This window comes from Delphinus delphis, chromosome 3 (genome assembly GCF_949987515.2).
Source record: "Delphinus delphis chromosome 3, mDelDel1.2, whole genome shotgun sequence".
NCBI lineage: Eukaryota > Metazoa > Chordata > Mammalia > Artiodactyla > Delphinidae > Delphinus > Delphinus delphis.
This window is the reverse complement of record NC_082685.1, coordinates 106,279,053-106,298,272: the sequence shown is the minus strand read 5'-3', so window position 1 is coordinate 106,298,272 and position 19,220 is coordinate 106,279,053. Positions and strand designations below refer to the sequence as shown.

Sequence of the window (19,220 nt, the reverse complement as noted above, 5' to 3'; positions counted from 1 at the left end):
TAAAATACTTCATTAGAAAGTTATTAGTTGTCCAAGGACAAATTACACATTTATATAGTCCTATTAGTCAAATTCATTTTCATATATATATATATACTTCAGGGAGTAAAGTCTACTGTATATCCCCTGGAAGTAACAATATAGAATACAACAGATTTTAACATTAAAATATTTTGAACACTATTTATCCTAATTATATTTGGTACAGAATTTATTTCCTTTATTTTCATCAAAATGTAGGTAAAAATGTAACTGAATTTTCACAATCAAGATACTATATTTTTATAACCAACTTCTATATTTTAGATGTTCAGCCCATTCTTTAATTAAAAAATTATTTCTTTTTCTTCAATTCTATCATAAAATTTGCATTCATCTCCATTAAGAGCCTAGTTTTAGTTATTATCCAATTATTTTCTGTCTCTAGGTCTACATGCAACCTGTTCTTCCCTTATTGGCTTGAGTTCCAATTAACTTGGAAATTCAGCAGGCCCCTTATGACTGTGATATCAGTATCCTTCAGAGACTTCTGCTGTTCTTTGAAATAACATATTAGTGATCTCAAAGTAGCTCTTAAAATTCTCTCTTTTCTATTGTGACCATTTATAAGCATAAGTTAATTGGTCCAAGGCCAACTATCAAAAAATGGCTATATGACTTAAAAGGGAAATGTTACTTTTGTATCATTTTTAAATGCAATGTGTCTTATAAGAAGCCTTAATAATTAAAATAGTAAATTTCTACATAGTCATGTCTATATGTTTGAACCTATCTGTGTCCCACTTTTCTTCCAGGAAGGGTTTTAGACAGCCCCAAAATAATGTAAAATAAGCTAGAAACATTCAAATAATGAACAAAAATAAAGATGAGCAGTAATGTAAGAAAGGAGCAAGAAAAACAATGAAGGCAGTTGTGTCATTGCAAAAGACTACATCTCTTTCACAGAGGCAATAGTAAATGTGTAAGTCATATTTAAAATCTTGTAAAGAAGCTGTGTCCACTTGAAGAACTTGACTCTTTAATGACAGATGGTGAACAGTAAGGTTATTCTTAACTTCTATCAATCATAGGGTAGAGAAGTTGGCAGTGCCATAAACACTCAGCAACAGAAACACACGTATTTATTGGGTATCCTGTTCACTGATAAATAAAGTGGAAGAAATTCCGTTAAAATGTTTTCCTGACACATTTTTCACAGCAATCTACTGGTATTTTCTGCTCTATCCCTCAAGTTACTCAACATGATGATTTCCCAAGGGTCATTTCCACATCACACTGAGACACTTGGCTTTTGTTACCTGAATCTAGAAAGAGCTTAGACTCATGCCCAAGCACATTCTAATTCACCTTTTATTGCCACCACCTTCAAAGAACATTTTCTAGGTATAAAAAATACCTTGACTTAACAACAAGATTTACTATATGTTAAAATTATCATGAAAGTGAAAGCTTAATACTAACAGTTTAAAAGTTCTGTATTCATTATAGTAAGGTTAAGCTTTGGCTCCCAAATTGCTAAAATGAATTTGAACAAAAGACTGTTCATATTTGCCACAGTAAATATTTGTTTTCTACTTAAAATAGATTACCCATATTGAACTGATGTTTTTCTGCCAATAAATAATAAAACTAAAATAAAAATAAAGTAAGGTTTAATTTTATGTTTTCTCATTATGTGTTATTTTAACTAACCGGACTGGATAATATAAATGCATTTTAGGCTTCTAAAATCTGGGACTCTGCCTTTCTTTTTTCCTTGTTTTTACAAATGAATGAATCCAGCATTAAAGTTGGAGAAATTATAAAACATCAAGTAATTATAAAATTCTGTCAAAATAATTAAGAGGAAATTTGTGAATAACAATTTTCTTCTTTAAAATGGAAAGGAGCTACTTTACAATGTGGTTAAGATGTTGCATATCTCTGTTTTTTTCCCTGCAGATGTTACTAAACATGCCTGTTTAAATATATTTGTTACAGTTACTATCTAATTTTATATACTTAGAACCCATTTCTTAGAACATACAGTTTCCACTGATACCGAGGTTAGTTCCACTTCACTGAATTATATTAGGCTTGACAATGCCTATAGGCTTTATGAATGCTCTCTGTGCTGCTTTGAGTAAACTATGATTTCATCATTATATTTTTATGACCAGTTTTTAAACAAGGAAATAAAAAATATTCAAGGTTCAAGAATAGTCTACCATTCTTGAAAATCTTTCATTATACATTAATATGTTCATTTACTTAAAATTTTCAGGTCCCAAAAAAGGACAACCTAATTCATTGTACATTTATTTACCACATTTACTTTAGCTGTTGAAGTATGTTGAATGGTGTCCCCCAGAAAGATATGTCCATGACCAAAGCCCCAAACCTCTGAATGATACCTTATTGAAAAAAAGGGTCTTTGCAGATGTAAGAGGGGAGGACCTTCAAGATAGCAGAGGAGTAAGGCATGGAGATCTCCTTCCTCCCCACAAATACATCAAAAATACATCTACATGTGAAACGACTTATACAGAAAACCTATAGAATGCGGGCAGAAGACCTCAGACTTCCCAAAAGGCAAGACTCCCCACGTACATGGCCATGTGGCTAACAGGGTCTTGGTGCTCCGGCTGGGTGTCAGGCCTGAGCCTATGAGGTGAGAGAGCCGAGTTCAGGACACCAGACCACCAGAGACTTCCCGGCCCCACGTAATATCAATCAGCGAGAAGTCTCCCAGATATCTCCATCTCAACATTAAGACCCAGCTCCACTCAATGAACAGCAAGTTCCAGTGCTGGGCACCCCATGCCAAACAACTAGCAAGACAGGAACACAACGCCACCCATTAGCAGAGAGGCTGCCTAAAATCATAATAAGTTCACAGACACCCCAAAACAAACCACCAGACATGGTCCTGCCCACCAGAAAGACAAGATCCAGCCTCATCCACCAGAGCACAAGCAGCAGTTCCCTCCACCAGGAAGCCTACACAACCCACTGAACCAACCTCACCCACTGAGGGCAGACATCAAAGACAATGGGAACTACGAACATGGAGCCTGTGAAAAGGAGACCCCAAACACAGTAAGATAAGCAAAATGAGAAGACAGAGAAACACACAACAGATGAAGGAGCAAGGTAAAAACTCATCAGAGCAAACAAATGAAGAGGAAATAAGCAGTCTACCTGAAAAAGAATTCGGAGTAATGATAGTAAAGATGACCCAAAACCTTGGAAATAGAATGGAGAAAATACAAGAAACGTTCAACAAGGACCTAGAAGAACTAAAGAGCAAACAAACAATGATGAACAACACAATAAATGAAATTAAAAATTCTCTAGAAAGAATCAATAGCAGAATAACTGAGGTAGAAGAATGGATAAGTGAATTGGAAGATAAAATAGTGGAATTAACTACTGTAGAGCAGAATAAAGAAAAAAGAATGAAAAGAATTGAGGAGAGTCTCAGAGATCTCTGGGACAACACCAACATTCGAAGGCACCAACATTCGAATTATAGGGGTCCCAGAAGAAGAGAAAAAAAAAGGGACTGAGAAAATATGTGAAGAGATTATAGTTGGAAACTTCCACAATAAGGGAAAGAAAATAGTCAAGTCCCGGAAGTGCAGAGAGTCCCATACAGGATAAATCCAAGGAGAAAAACGTCAAGACACATATTAATCAAACTATCAAAAATTAAATACAAAGAAAATATATTAAAAGCAGCAAGGGAAAAGCAACAAATAACATATGAGGGAATTTCCATAAGGTTAAAAGCTGATCGTTCAGCAGAAACTCTGCAAGCCAGAAGGGAGTAACAGGACATACTGAAATTGATGAAAGGGAAAACCTGCAATCAAGATTACTCTAACCAGCAAGGATCTCCTTCAGATTCGATGGAGAAATTAAAACCTTTACAGACAAGCAAAAGCTAAGAGAATTCAGCACCACAAAACCAGCTTTACAACAAATGGTAAAGGAACTTCTCTAGGCAGGAAACACAAGAGAAGGAAAAGACCTCCAAAAACAGACCCAAAACACTTAAGAAAATGATAATAGGAGTATACATATTGTTAATTACCTTAAATGTAAGTGGATTAAATGTTCCAACCAAAAGACATAGACTGGCTGAATGGATACAAAAACAAGACCCATATATATGCTGTCTACAAGAGACCCACTTCAGACCTAGGAACACCTACAGACTGAAAGTGAGGGGACGGAAAAAGATATTCCATGCAAATGGAAATCAAAAGAAATCTGGAGTAGCAATACTCATATCAGACAAAATAGACTTTAAAATAAAGACTATTAGAAGAGACAAAGAAGGACACTACATAATGACCAAGGGATCAATCCATGAAGAAGATATAACTATTGTAAATATTTATGTACCCAACATAGGAGCACCTCAATACATAAAGCAAATGTTATCAGCCATAAAATGGGAGTTCAATACTAACAAAATAACAGTAGGGGACTTTAACACCACACTTTAACCAGTGGACAGATCAACCAAAATGAAAATAAATAAGGAAACACAAGCTTTAAATGACACGTTAAACAAGATGGACTTAAATGATATTTATAGGACATTCCATCCAAAAACAACAGAATACAATTTCTTCTCAAGTGGTCATGGAACATTCTCCAGGATAGATTATATCTTGGGTCACAAATCAAGCCTTGGTAAATTTAAGAAAATTGAAATCGTATCAAGCATCTTTTCCAACCACAATGCTATGAGACTAGATATCAATTACAGGAAAAACTCTGTAAAAAATACAAACACATGGAGGCTAAACAATATGCTACTAAATAACCAAGAGATCACTGAAGAAATCAAAGAGGAAATCAAAAAATACCTAGAAACAAATGACAATGAAAACCCAACAACCAAAAACCTATGGGATGAAGCAAAAGAGGGAATTTTATAGCAATACAATCCTACCTCAAGAAACAAGAAAAATCTCAAATAAACAACCTAAACTTACACTAAAAACAATTAGAAAAAGAAGAACAAAAAAACCCCAAAGTTATAGGAAGGAAAGGAATCATCAAGATCAGATCAGAAATAAATGAAAATGAAATGAAGGAAACAATAACAAAGATCAGTAAAACTAAAAGCTGGTTCTTTGAGAAGATAAACAAAATTGATAAACCACTAGCCAGACTCATCAAGAAATAAAGGGAAAAGACTCAAATCAAGAGAATTAGAAATGAAAAAGGAGAAGTAACAACTGACCCTGCAGAAATACAAAGGATCATGAGGGATTACTACAAGCAACTATATGCCAATAAAATGGACAACCTAAAAGAAATGGACAACCTAGAAGAAATGGACAAATTCTTAGAAAAGGACAACCTCCTGAGACTGAACCAGGAAGAAATAGAAAATATAAACAGACCAATCACAAGCAATGAAATTGAAACTGTGATTAAAAATCTTCCAACAAACAAAAGCCCACGACCAGATGGCACCACAGGCGAATTCTATCAAACATTTAGAGAAGAGTTAACACCTACCCTTCTCAAACTCTACCAAAATAGAGCAGAGGGAGGAACACTCCCCAACTCATTCTACGAGGCCACCATCACCCTGATACCAAAACCAGACAAAGATGTCACAAAAAAGGAAAACTACAGGCCAATATCACTGATGAACACAGATGCAAAAATCCTCAGCAAAATACTAGCAAACAGAATCCAATAGCACATTAAACGGATCATACACCATGGTCAAGTGGGGTTTATCCCAGGAGTGCAAGGATTCTTCAGTATACGCAAATCAATCAATGTGATACACCATATTAACAAATTGAAGGAGAAAAACCATATGATAAACTTAATAGGTGCAGAAAAAGCTTTTGACAAGATTCAACAACCATTTATGATAAAAACTCTCCAAAGAGTAGGCATAGAGGGAACTTTCCTCAACATAATAAAGGCTATATATGACAAACCCACAGCCAACATCATTGTCAATGGTGAAAATTTGAAAGCATTTCCACTAAGATCAGGAGCAAGACAAGGTTGCCCACTCTCACCTCTGTTATTCAACATAGTTCTGGAAGGTTTAGTCACAGCAATCAGAGAAGAAAGAGAAATAAAAGGAATCCAAATTGGAAAAGAAGAAGTAAAACTGTCACTGTTTGCAGATGACATCATACTATATAGAGAGCATCCTAAAAATGCCACCAGAAAACTACTAGAGCTAATCAATGAATTTGGTAAAGTTTCAGGATACAAAATTAATGCAAAGAAATCTCTTGCATTTCTATACATGAATGATAAAAAAATCTGAAAGAAAAATTAAGGAAACACTCCCACTTACCATTGCAGCAAAAAGAATGAAATACCTAGGAATAAACCTACCTAAGGAGACAAAAGACCTGTATTCAGAATACTATAAGATGCTGATGAAAGAAATTAGAGATGATACAAATAGATGGAGAGATATACCATGTTCTTGGATTGGAAGAATCAACATTGTGAAAATGACTCTACTACCTAAAGCAATCTACAGATTCAATGCAATCCCTATCAAACTACCAATGGCATTTTTCACAGAACTAGAACAAAAAATTGCACAATTTGTATGGAAACAAAAAGACCCCGAATAGCCAAAGCAATCTTGAGAATGAAAAATGAAGTTGGAGGAATCAGGCTCCCTGACTTTAAACTATACTACAAAGCTACAGTAATCAAGACAGTACGGTACTGGCACAAAAACAGAAATATAGATCAATGGAACAGGATAGAAAGCCCAGAGATAAACCCATGCACGTATGGTCATCTTAACTTTGATAAAGGAGGCAAGAGTATACAATGGAGAAAAGACAGCCTCTTCAATAAGTGGTGCTGGGGAAACTGGACAGCTATATGTAAAAGAATGAAATTAGATCATTCCCTAACACTATATACAAAAATAAACTCAAAATGGGCCTAAATGTAAGGCCAGACACCACCAAACTCTTAGAGGAAAACCTAGGCAGAACACTCTATGACATAAATCACAGCAAGATCCTTTTTGACCCACCTCCTAGAGAAATGGAAATGAAAACAAAAATAAACAAATGGGACCTAACGAAACTTAAAAGCTATTGCACAACAAAGGAAACCGTAAACAAGATGAAAAGACAACCCTCAGAATGGGAGAAAATGTTTGCAAATGAAGCAACAGAAAAGGATTAATCTCCAAAATATACAAGCAGCTCGTGAACCTTAATATCAAAAAAAGAAACACCCCAGTCCAAAAATGGGCAGAAGACCTAAATAGACATTTCTCCAAAGATATACAGATTGCCAACAAACACATGAAAGGATGCTCAACATCACTAATCATTAGAGAAATGCAAATCAAAACTGCAATGAGATATCACCTCACATTGGTCAGAATGGCCATAATCAAAAAATCTACAAGCAATAAATGCTTGTAGAGGGTGTGGAGAAAACGGAACCCTCTTACACTGTTGGTGGGAATGTAAATTGGTACAGCTTCTACGGAGAACAGTACAGAGGTTGCTTCAAAAACTAAAAATAGAACTACCATATGACCCAGTAATCCCACTACTGGGCATATACCCTGAGAAAAACATAATTCAAAAAGAGACATGTACCACAATGTTCACTGCAGCACTATCTACAATAGCCAGGACATGGAAGCAACCTAAGTGTCCACCAACAGCTGAATTGATAAAGAAGATGTGGCACATATACACAATGGAATATTACTCAGCCATAAAAAGAAATGAAATTGAATTATTTGTAGTGAGGTGGATGGACCTAGAGTCTGTCATACAGAGTGAAGTAGGTCAGAAAGAGAAAAATACCATAGGCTAACAGATATATATGGAATCTAAAAGGAAAAAAAAAAGGTTCTGAAGAACCTAGGGGCAGGACAGGAATAAATATTGCAGACGTAGAGAACGGACTTGAGGACAGAAGGAGGGGGAAGGGTAAGTTGGGACAACGTAAGAGAGTGGTATTGACATATATACACTACCAAACGTAAAATGGATAGCTAGTGGGAAGCAGCCACATAGCACAGGGAGATCAGCTCGGTGCTTTGTGTCCACCTAGAGGGGTGGGATAGGGAGGGTGGGAGGGAGGGAGACACAAGAGGGTGGTGATATGGGGATATATGTATACGTATAGATGATTCACTTTGTTATACAGCAGAAACTAACAGAACAATGTAAAGCAATTGTACTGCAATAAAGATGCTAAAAGAAAGAAAAAAAAGAAAGTTAAAGATCTTCAGATCTAAAATCCAATGACAAGCGTCCTTATAAGAGACAGAAGAGGAGAAGCCACAGACAGAAGAGTAAAAGATGATGTCAATATGGAGGAAGTGATTGAAGTGATGTGGCCACAACCATAGAAGCCAAGGAATGCTAACGGCCACTATGAACTAGATTAGGCAAGGGAGGATTATCCGCTAGAGCACGGCCTTCACGACGCTTTGGTTTCAGACCTTCCTCTGAGCTCCAGAACTTCAAGAGAATAACTATGTGTTGTTTTAAGCCAACGAGTTTATGGTAATTTGTTATGGGAACTTTGGAAAACTAATACAGCTATAGTCAAAGTGATTAAGGAATGATATAAATCAAGAAATGTGACTGACATAACTGTAATTTACACAAATCCAAGAGGATATAGTAGTTGCATATGGGTACTATCACACAGCTTACATATTTTTTATATTTGAAAAGCACTGTGTTCATTTAATTTCTTTTTTTTTCTTTTTGTCTTATGATCCTAAGGAGTGATGATAATTTTAATGATATGTATCTATTAGGCACAATACAGATATTGATCCCTGACTCCGTCTTCAGCATTGCTGGGAATACAATAGAAGGATGAATCACAGTCAGGAGTGAGTCCCCAGTCCAGGTGGAGAAGCAATTCCAATGCACTTCCAGTACATAATAAAGGAACTCAAATCCCTTTAACGATAGAAACTATTGTCTCCCCAACCTCTATTCTATTACTTCTTTCATACTCACAGAAACATGGTTTATTTAAAAGGTAGTAGTGAAGATCCTGTGATCTCAGAGAATGGACTCCTTCCCCAGTCATGCTAATCTCAGTTACCTGCCACAAAGAACATTCCTAACAGATACACAAGTAGAGATTTGGGAAAAGAGACATCAGTGTGGGTTACAGCAGATGGAAGATGTAGGACATGCGATGGCTGAAAAGATGGATAGGTTTTGGAGATATAAAAGGGAAAAAAAGTATGCCCTAGACAGACAAACATGAATTAAAGCTTTGAAGTGAGAATGAGCACAGCACGTATGACTTGGAATAACAGAAACTGTTTGTCTCCTAGGGAGAAGAAACACGGGTGTGATGGGTCATAAAAGCCAGGCACAGGTTTCATGGAGTGAAATGAAAGAATATCTTTAAGAGGTCAGCTTTCATTGGTTTCCTCATTTTCAGAATAAGAATAAAATTAGTGGGAAGCAATAGTTTTGTCTCTCTATCTCCCACCACCCCCCAAACTGTCAAGGAGCACAGAAATTGAATGATATAAACACAGGATATTGAAAAGAAAACCCACAGTCTGAAAACTCAAGCTACTTAAAAATATGCTAATCTCCCTCTTCTGTAGCTCTATGAATCTTGAAAGTTAGACAGCTTGCTTGAGCATTCTACCTAAAAGTATCAGATTAAGGAATGGCATATCATAAGAAACTCAACATGGATCAGAATTCTCAGTGGTTTCTTCATGATATTATAAATAAAACTTACTGCAAAACAATGTGTTTAGATAGGTAAAGATGATGAAGGTTAAAATTCTGGGGGATAAATTCCCTATTTATTCACTTCCTGATCATTCTTATTTTATCTTTGTTTATATTCATGGCTTAGTACCTGCACAATTCTTCCCACACATTTTTAAACACTAAGTTATGGAATGAAATAGATTTCAGGGGGCCTCAGTCTCAGACAGGTATCACAATGTCTTTCAAACAACATCTAAAGCCTTGGCACAAACTATTAGCTGATGTGAACAGTGGTTTTTATTTCTTGTTTTTATTTTTGAGAACTGGACTGTTCACTCTTTTTCAAGAGCCTCTAGTAAGTTTTCAAAAACAATCAACAATATTGTAACATATTATTTAAATTAGGTAATAAATACTGGATATTTTCTCATTGATATTTATGTTTAGAAAAGCAGAAAATTAGATGCAAAATATGGAACGTATCTCTAAATCTTGGTGAATTCTAGCAGTTGAAGATCTGTATTGGATAAATAATTAGAAACAAAAAGGTGTATCCCAAGAATACTATACCCAGGTACATTTTATTTTATTTTATTTTTAAATGTATTATTCAAAGACTTAAAAAGTCTACCACCCACACAACGTTGAAAATAAAATTACCTGAAAATGTCTGTGAGCTTATTAATGAGACATTCATTGATAACAATGCAATAAGGAGGAAGTTATTGTACCAAAAAATTGCAGGCCGTTTTTTATTCTACTTGGAGTCCAAACCCAGGAAACCAGTGGCCTTGTCCACATCCTTTCTGCTGCCTCCTTGACCTAAGCCCACCCACTCTTCTACCCGTGCTCAGCACTAGATAGTGGTTGTTGCCAGGTTTGAAGCTTTTAAAGTCACTGCTGCAGGTTCCATTCAGCAATTCCTAACAATGGCTAAATTACTGACATTGTTAGGACACCACGCTCAATGAAGTACTAAACAAAATGTATTTTATCCTACTGCAACCAAAACAGAAAAACAAAGATCAATGTAATGGCTTTTTGCTGCCAAGGGATTTAAGTAATTTTAAAGCATCTTTAAGATTCTTATCAAATTATTAGTGTTATCCTTTTATTTATTTCTTAAATTGGGAAATATATCTATCACCCCCTCTCTCTTTATATCATCATACAGGGAAGAACTATGGATGTTCTTGGGTTAACAGTGCTTTAAAATCAGCATTAAATCAGTATGGCTGAATTTATTCATTAATTCAACCATACAACAAATGTTTATTAAGCATCTACCATGTACCGAACAATTGTTCTAGCAGCTAGGGATTCAGTATTGAATAAAATAGACCAAAAAAACCCCATCCCTGGGGGAATTTATATTCACACTGGACAGAAAATAAGCTACATAAACTGGGCAGATTGTGCTAACATTAAAAAATAAAGCAGAGCAGGGGACCATGACAAGGTGGAGAAGGTGTGACCTTTTTAGAGACAAAAAGAAGGCCTTTCTGAGAAGGCATCTTTAGGTCAAGACATGAAGGATGTGTTGGAGGAGTCATGCAGATACTTGCAGGAGAAGCTGTCAGACAATGGACCTATGAGTGCAAAACCCTGCCCAAGACTGGGATGGGCTCAGGGTTTGTGTTTGTTGTATGAAAAGGAAGGACAGGGTGGCTGTAGAGGAAATGCAGCCAGGGAGGTAATGAAGGGTGCAAATTATATCCAGTTTCAATCCTAAATCTACTGCAGGGTTGATTGAGAGGTACTAAATTAGCCTTAAGGCTGAAGAGTGATGGGATCTCATGGTCTTGTAGGAGAATTATCCTGGCCTCTCTGTTGAGAAGGACCTGCAGAGGGGTCAAGAGTACCAAGAAGAAGATCACTCAGAAGGTTACTGAATGATAAGCCAAGTGTGAGAAGATGGTGACTTCGACAAGGGTGATGGTATATGTGACGGCAAGAAGTGATTAGATTTTGGGTATATTTTGTAAGAAGAGGCTAAAAGGGTCTGGTGAGAATGGGATGTAGTGGGTGTTATCAAAGTTGACCCTGAAGATCTGGACTGAGCCACTGAGATGGAGAAGACTGTAAGAGCAACTAGATTGAGGCAGAATGTCTTCTGAAAATGCAAATATTCAATATGGATGAAGGTAGTCAGAAGGATTTCCATTTCCTATTTTATTATTTTAAAATTGTCTACAAGGTCCATAAAATTACTATAGTAATCAGATTATCATTTAAAATAATAGGTAAAATTTTGCATGTTATTAGGTACAGCTTTATAACATATGCATGACAAAAAACTTGAATAACTGTGCATTACTTTTACAAATGAAAGAAATATATGTTATTTAAAACTATTTATAAGTGAATAAAAGGCAGTTTGCTTCATTAAAATAAGTACAAGTTTCACCAGAGAAACTTGAAATTGAATCCTCCTTTTGTCACTTGCTTATTATGTAACCTTGGGCATATTTCTTTATGCTGTAAAATTCAGTGTTCTCCTCTTTAAGTAGGAATATATATATATATAATTAGCTTCATTGCTTTATTGTGAAAATTAAATTAAAAAACTGCACCTAAAATACTTAGCACATTGCCTGACAAATAATCATAATCAAAATAACAATAACAATAATATGGGAAACAACACTGATGATAATAGAAGTAAAAGAACAGCTTAGATTCCTTGTACTTATTATAGGATGGGCATGATGTGATAAACGCTTTAATGTATCATCGTGCTTGATCCTTCCATCAAGCATTTAAGGTGGGCACTATTCTTAATCCATTTTACAGATGATGAAAATGAAATCTGTAAAAGGAAAATAATGTACAGGTAGGAGACAGCTATTTATCTGAAGATAAAAATACCTAAAGGCATAGGTTCAGGCCTTCGGGTACATGGGGTTTTATCCTACCCATCATGAACGGGAATGCTTAATGCCTTCCTTGAGCCAACAAATCCCTGGAATATTAAATTAATACTTCTCAGTGCTCTATTCATAATAAACTTGAGGTGAAACTTGGGACAGCAAAAATATTGACCCAGACAATTTGAGATGGCCTTAAAGATGAATCCATCCAATGCAAGGAGTACTAGAAATTAAATAAGGCTTGAAGTCTAAGTGTACACAGATAGTGGGGCAACATGCATTGTTATTAAACATTGCAAATTATACTTGGTCTATTTTCCTGAAATAGGTTTGTTGAAAATTAAAATATTTTGTGTTTATATAATTTTTACTCACTTTCTGTGATTGTTAAATTTTATGTGTCAACTTGGCTAGACTGTGGTACCCAGTTGCTTGGTCAAATATTAGCCTAGATATTGCTGTGAAGGTATTTTGTCAATGTGATGAACATCTACAATCAGTTGACTTTAAGTAAAGCAGATTATCCTCCATAATAATATGGGTGGGCTTCATGCAATCAGTTGAAGGCCCTAAAAGCAAAACGTGAGGTTTCCCTGAGAAGAAAAAACTTTGCCTCAAGGCTGTAAACCAGAACTCCTGCCTGAGTTCAGCCAGCCTGCCCTATAGAATTCAGACTTGCCAGCCCCACAATCACATGAGCCAATTCCTTAATATAAATCTCTTTATTTTATATACATGTATAGCCTTTTGATTCTGCTCCTCCAGAGAACACTGACAGATATACTTTTCCTTTCCATGTATATACCTTTACTACTATTTTTAAGTTTATCTTAAATATGAATATTTCTTAAATATGAAATAAGAAAAATACTATCTACATATAACAGAAATTTAAAAACCAACTATTTTTCTCACAATTCAATGTCACTATCAAATAATCTATCAATAAGGAAGTTTTGTTTTATTAAAAAAGAAGTAAGCAGTATTTGTTCTTTAACGAATGTCTTAGTGAACTGACCAAAGATAAATCTTTAGAGGTAATGATTTCTTCCCTATTCCACTAAGAATCTACAAATAATGACTTCTTTCTATTTTTTAGAGATTATAGCAATAAACTTTTTAGTTTTATATATTGGTTTTTAATATTTAAGCCTGCTTAGCATATACTTATGAACAAGAATATACTTGACAATATAATTAGAAAGGTTGCTCCAGGCACTAAAGGGAAAATAGGCATGTCTATATAAAAAAGGGGAAAATTTGCAACAAATGTAAGGTGAACAAAAATGAGGATGTGAAGCTTTACTTTAGACCACCAAGGAAATAAAGTTCTAAGATCAAAATGCACAAGTGTTACGCTCATTAGAGAATAATATGGTTAGATATCATTCCTTTTCAAAAGCATGAGTTGTAGAGTAATTGAGCATAGTCTGCCATGCAGAATTAAATTCTATAAGAAAACAGGAAAGAGATATAAAAGAGTCTGTAGCATAATTAAGAAAATCACAAAATCCACCATAAACAGAAGTAATGTTTTTGTAGGACTAAGACTGAGTATTTCAAAAACAAGAGAGGGCCTCCCTGGTGGTGCAGTGGTTGAGAGTCTGCCTGCCGATTCAGGGGACACAGGTTCGTGCCCCGGTCCAGGAAGATCCCACATGCCGCGGAGCGGCTGGGCCCGTGAGCCATGGTCCCTGAGCCTGCACGTCTAGAGCCTGTGCTCTGCAACAGGAGAGGCCACAACAGTGAGAGGCCCGGGTACTGCAACAACAACAACAACAACAACAAAAACCAAGAGGAAAATATCTAATCACTGCATCCTGTGTTTAGCTGCACAGATGTATAACATATTTGTTTTAAACTATATATATAGTTTGTTTATAAAACTATGAATATATATATATGTAACATAGCCTTAAATTTTTATTACTGCTAGTCAATGTTCTATTATATGTATAGATTATTAGTTCTTAGGTGTAGTTCCTCAGTGGCCAAACTGATCATTTAAAAGATTAAACATACTAAAAGATTTAAAAGGAGCTAGTAAAAATGATGAAGTTCTGCTGTGCTGAATCAACACTGTCTCCACCTCTGATGGGCATCACAGAGGTCACAAGAGCCTACTATAAACTAGTGTATCTAGGCAGTAACCTGTATCATCACTACCAATTGGGATCTGATATTAATAGGCCAGAAATGCACTTTTACATTTAAGTAAATTATGAAATTTTAACTTTATAAACATGTGAAGAACAGTATGGCTTTTGCACTTTAGTGTTTTAACATAGCTGATTGCTAAAAAGATTTTCCTTTTACATTCATTTGAAAATTCCATTTTTTCTAATCATATTTTTTGTTAGTATATGAGCTAACAGTATTAATAACTACTTTTATACAAATTCAAACTCAGTTTCTTTCTTTGATATTAAAAAATGACAAATGACAATTAGAGCAATTAAAAATCTCCCTTTAAGCAAGAGAAGAAAAAAAAAAAGAAAAAAAATCAAGATTTGCTTCTGAGGTGGTATAAACAAAAAATAGTATGTTGTTAATTTTAGCCACTGATCTATTGTACAGCTACAGTATCTCAACTGTGTCATTTTCGGACTGATTGATCCCATTCAGTAACATTTTCCATTTCTAGTCCTCTTTTAATTCTTATAATGATTTCATTAATTTGATGAATAAATGGCATTTATAGAGAGGTAAAATAATAGCTAATAAGACAAAAAAATAAAGAGGAATGAAGAAATTTATATGACAATAAGCCTAATTTGATAGACCTTAGAGTTAATAAATTAAATTTTATATGGATTAGTTCATTTGTAGCAGTCAATTTTCTAATGTAAATGTCTTAATTTCTTAAAGAACACAGACAAAGGCATTGGTGTAATCAGTTTATCAAATCTCTCCTTATTATGAAATTTAAATAGAAGATAAATAGAAATTGGATTTGTGCAACATGGGAGAAGCAGCCACTGACTTAACTCTATTAAAGAGTGTTATTAAAGTTATAAACGGATCTGTGCCTTACACCTACAGAGACACACACACACGCACACACACATGCACTCTCTTAATATTTGCAAATCTTTGTTTTTCAAGGCCTATTTTTTAGACCAGTGTCTGATGAATATAGTAGCACAGTTCTGAGACTATAAAAGGGAATAACTGATGTTGCAATATCTGAAGGAAATTTCAAAAGAGAGTTACCAAAATTATTTGAGCAACAGCAACATAATTGGGTTACATCTATCACCTCTAAACATGACTCATTTGGAGGTACGGTATCTGTTATGGTTTCTTTAACAGAATGAATCTCATTAGTTTATAATTAGATCTTAGGATATAACCTAGTTTGAAGGAATTTCTTGTACAGTTCATAGATGTGTTTTTGTACTCAATGATAGATGTTTAAATACCTGAACATAAGATTCAACTAAGATAAATAAGAAGAAGCTTCTGGTAGTTACAGAAACAGGTGTTGGGTGAAACTGCCCTAGTAACCCAGATACTACAAACATGTTGCTCTGGGCTAATGCATCCCATCAGAACATTTGAAGATGAAAATAATTAACAAATGGATGCTCCATATTCAATAAGGGGATACATCTCCATGAGTAGAAACACAGATGTGACATATTATGCATCCCCTCTATAAATCAACACCAAAAAAGCAGTTACTAAGCACTTGCTTTTTGCATGGCAATTTAGAGGTTCAAATAAGGGAAATTACGTATATTTGAAAAAATGACTAAGGACAGAGTGAAGCATAAAAATATTGTAAACAGAAACATATGGTAACAGAGTAGAGGAATCACTTGTCTGTTTTAATGATGGCAGTTATAAAAATTCTAAATATAAGTCAAATCAAATATACTCTATTGTAAAGAGAAAAGCACAATCACTTTGCAGCATTATAACACAAGTAAAACACTATCTAATATCTCATTAATTTTCTCAGAGTTATATTGTCTCTTTCTAATTTTTTTTATACTATATGCTAGTCCAGACAGAAACCTATTATTTTCTCTAAAAAATATTCTGGACAATGAGAATTTTTCATGATTATTGAATTATAATTAATCCAATTCTGTGTACCTCTGGGGTAAAAATAACTTAGATTTGCTATATATTATCCATACATTGCAAATATTTAATAAATAGTATCATTCAGTAGTATCCACTAGGCACCTGCACATTTAGATAAACCATGTATATATTTGTTTTTTAAAATATTAATTTTAACTTATAGTATTCATAACTTATAATGTTCATATATTAACAACTGGTGATCATGAGCCTGTGACTATCTGGCAGCAAGAAACACCCCCATTTACTTTATTCCTTCTACTGTTGAACTTTGAGGAGTAGCAGATCTATTAGAAATATCTGAATTATTTAAGTTAAAGAAACTGAAGTATTATTAGAAGAAGTTACAGTCCAATTATGCCATGAAGCTGAAGGAAGAATGTGAAACTGATAAAGATATCATGTGGGGACATATGAAAGTTTAATTCAGGTACAATTTCTGTGGCAAACAGATGATTGCATTTCACTGATAATTTAAACAGAATGGAGAAATAACAGAAAGAAAGATAAATTAAAGAAGGATCAAAAAGATAAATTAAAGGAGTCTGAGTTTGGGAAAGATCATTCTAGCTAAACTGTTGATGGAAGGAGATGAAAGTAAAAACAGAGACTATCAACAATATATTAAATATATTTTGGGTAACAGTTTAAAATAAGATATATTTTGATAAATATTACTGAAAAAGACACATAAACAGAATAATAAATATTTAATTGAGAAAAATATTTGCTGAAAAAATTGGGGGCAAGAAGTACCAAAAAAATGCTAAAACAAAATCCCAATCCACTTTCCACGATTATTCATATTCCTTATGAAATCAAGCCTTTATAAATCTCATAATACCTTGTCAAAAGTTTTAATACAACTACACAATAATACTTTTTATTATACACTTTGATAAAATTAACGGACGAACATTTGGCTCCCATTGGCAGTTTTATATAAAAGGAATGTCTGCTTTACTAAATGCAAATTTTCTTAATGTTAATGTAATCTGTATGTGAAACTATTTAGTTAAAATATTACTTAATACATTTGCTCTATTCTAATCATCTATGCTAAAATCACAACAAAAACATCTGGTCATATATGAAAACAAAACTATTTTAGAAACATAATTTAAACTCTATGATGTTCAGATCACTCTAGAGTCAAATAAATATTTGGGGAAAAATGTTCAGTTGCATTTACAAAAGAGTTTCTTAATAAGCAGAGAAATTATTAAAATAATTTTAAAATAAGAAAATTACACCAAGAAATAGTTATATGTATTACTTACATTAAATTAAAATTAATCTTCATCATGCAAAAATAATAATTCTTTTGCAAAGTCACCAAAACTGCTTGGCAGGCAACATAGCTAGGAATGAGGTGTAAGAATATTAGAGGAATGAAACTGCTCTAGAAAAGCATAGGCTCACAAGGCCTGGTACTCACACCAAGAGAAAATTCAACTAAGGCTGAGAAAGACAGAGTCTTTGAGCAACGCTGTCAACACTAAAGCCTCAAGTCAGGGCAAAAAGAAGTCAGAAACTAGGCGGAGGAAACTCATAACAACACATAAGTCTGCTACTGAGTCATGTGATTAGGTTGTTCCTAAAAATAGGCTACATAATACTGACTAGAGTAGGAGAAAATTATAGGGAGTTCTTATCATCCAAATCAGGTTATAAACTACCTAACAATATTATGAAAATGAAACATTAACTGAGAGTTTATGTTCTGTGATTCCATTTCAAGGCAGTGATAATGAGTATAATGCAATATGGCATCCTTGGAGTTTACCAAAGATATTTGTTAAGATGTCTATTTCATTTTCTTCCATTGAATTTTTGATGTTTTGAACCACTTTTACAGGTAAAAATCCCTGCCCAGTTCTAGAAGAACGTAGAAATCAAGAAGTCTCCTACCAATTGAAATAAGTTAGGTCTATGAATTGAAAAGACCCTATTCTGTACCTGAGTTCCAATAACTGGGCTACATTCCCCATTTTCTATACAATCAAGCCCCATTTTTGTCCATTAGCTTCAGTAACCTGAGACGGAGGGCTTTATCCCTTTTTGTTGATGTTGCTAGTCTGCTAGCCTGGGCCTTTTATTATTTGCTAACCAGATTGGCTGTGGTGCCTGCTTTCTCCTTATAAATGTGCCTGGTCTTTGATCCATCCCACTGTCCTAGAACCAAGTTGAAAATACCATGCCTTCTCTACCATTTGCATTCCTCACAGTATTTAGTTCAGACCTGAGCCTGTTCTTGATCAATGCTGATTAGATGGATGAGAAGCACAGTCATGATGCCAAGTTTCAGTATCATTAAGTTATAACTGCAAAAATTATTTTCTTAACGAAAGTGAATATTTGAGGCAAAAACATTTTTATCCTTAAACTTAAATGAATATCATATTCAATGTCAGTTGTATTTGATAATGCAGTATTCTACCATAGTAAGTCATATTTCTGAAAGTATGTTTTATCATTTTCCTCTTTTTTTTTTTTTTTTTTTTTGCGGTACGCGGGCCTCTCACTGTTGTGG

The 19,220-nt window shown here is 34.5% G+C and overlaps 1 protein-coding gene across 2 annotated transcripts in view; it reads right to left on the bottom strand.

The window, feature by feature from the left end:
* Positions 1 to 19,220, bottom strand: part of EDIL3 (EGF like repeats and discoidin domains 3) — a 433,712-nt gene that overhangs the window by 257,062 nt on the left and 157,430 nt on the right. The gene's annotated exons all lie outside the window — the stretch shown is intronic.